The following is a 2,139-nucleotide window of genomic DNA, read 5'->3' on the forward strand; positions in this document are numbered from 1 at the left end:
TCAGAGATTCAGTTAGGAAAAGAATTCTGAGAAGACCCGAGTTCAGCCTAGAACCTCCAGTCTTCTTGGGCAAGTGAGCCCAAGGGGAATGGAGTTTTCTTGATGTCACATTAGCCATGAAGCTCAGCATGGAAGACTGGTAGGGGAGAGAGAGGGAGTTTCATGCCTTCTGACTACGGAAACCGAAGATGGTTTCAAAACGGTTATCTGAGGTGTCACGATGGGGAGACTGAACACCCTCCCCCTCTGCTGGGTTCACAACTTCCATCATTGGGGGCTGAGATGCAGGTTTCACTGACTAAGGACGTCTAGAACTGGGGGTCAAAGGCCCTGTTTAGAGCTGGTTTACAGAGTAGGCCAGAAGGGAAGGAGTTTCTCTGTGATGGGGGATGTGGTGAATAACATGGGTGGCTGCGATCTGGGGAGAGAGCTGACACCTCGGTTACACTCTTAGTGGATGGATTGTCCAGGACATCTGATAACCCTGCAAAGCCCTGGGCTGAGGAACAGCTACATTGGAGAACAACATCTGATAAAGGCAGTGGAGGCCAGAATGGACAACTGGATGTAGAGAATCATACTTGACTGGCAGCAGTTCCTGCAGAAGAGAAGAGGGGCATCACTCAGAGATGGCCATAACTTTGCAGGATCCAAACCCAAGTCAACCTCCCTGTTCAGTCTGTTCTTCTGGAATGGGACACATTTGTTCCTAAAAATCACTGGCTACACAAAACCACACAATAAAAGTCACAAAGGTGATGGGAACATGGGGGAAGGATCGTAACACTGAATCTGTATCAGTGACACAATAAAAAAAAGATTGGAGTCAAAGGAAGGTGGCAGTGTGGTCTTATGTATTTAAATGGCTAAGAAATCCTCAAACATTGTAGTAAATAGCGGCTGAGGGCTGCTACTCAGCCTGTTCCCCAGCACACACCAGTCCTGGCTAGTGTGGAGTTGTTCTGGGTGAGAGGGTGGTCTCAGTGGACCACAGCTCCAGGCCATGGTGAAAGGTGGATAAGGGGGGAGAGGCAGATCAGCCTTCCTCAGCCCTCAGCTCCAAATGCCCCAAAGATTCTATGATAAATGTGCTGCTTTGCCCTAACAAAATCCCAAAGTTTGCTTGTAGATATGAGCATCAGGATGAAGATTGCAGCTTGGGAGTCTTTGGGAAGTGGTTCTCTCTTCTCGGTTTCTCCAAAATGAAAGTGTTCACATAAGCAAACACAAAATTTGAGTGTGTTCAGTCATTCTCTTTCAGTCACACTGGAACAAATTCATATCCTTAGAATGAGTGCTAGAGCAGAACTGACTAGGCCCCTTTCTCCTCTCTGGTGTCTCAGCCACTTGGCTCCACATGAGAAGGTTTCCTGCCTAGAATCTTCATGGATGTTCACTCTGACAGAGTGTGTGTAAGAAAGTGTGTTGAGGCTCATGGGGAGGGGGAGGTGACAGGATAATTTCATTTGTCTCACTATTTCATTAAAATGCCTTCACTTTGATCTAAGCCTGACAATCTGTGGACTAACCAAAGCAAAACGCATGGGTAAAGGCTGAGGACATAGGGTTAGGAGAGGATTCTGACCTGCCCTGTGGTTGTGGTCTGAGGTGGTCTGCCAAAGTCCAGGGAGGTGTGTGTGTGTATGTGTGTGTGTGTGTATGTGCGCACGCGCGCACATGCCATGACCTACAGATGCTTTTGGTTTAACCTCTCTAACACACACACACACACACACACACACACACACACACAGCATTGTTCTTTACAAACCAGGTGGCATTCCATCATTTCTTGGTGTTTATTATTCCAGATCTTCCCAATATTTGACTGGAGGTGAGGGATGGACATACGAAAAGAAAAGGTATCCAAGCAGCTAGGAAGCTCCTTTCACCCCACCTGGATTTGGCTGCCCGCTGACAGACAGCCCTATCATGTTGCATGTCTGTTGTGAGATACGACTCCTGACTGGTGGAAAGAATGGTGTAAGAACAAGCCAGATGGGTTTCATGTCGGAAAGCACAGGGGCCACCTCACTCCTTACCCCATACATGGGGAGAAGTTGACAAATTCCCATTTTCCTTCATTCCTGAGACATGCACTCTTTGACATGGCTCAGAAAGGACTCCCCAGGAGGGTAT

Source organism: Notamacropus eugenii, chromosome 7, assembly GCF_028372415.1.
Source record: "Notamacropus eugenii isolate mMacEug1 chromosome 7, mMacEug1.pri_v2, whole genome shotgun sequence".
Lineage (NCBI taxonomy): Eukaryota > Metazoa > Chordata > Mammalia > Diprotodontia > Macropodidae > Notamacropus > Notamacropus eugenii.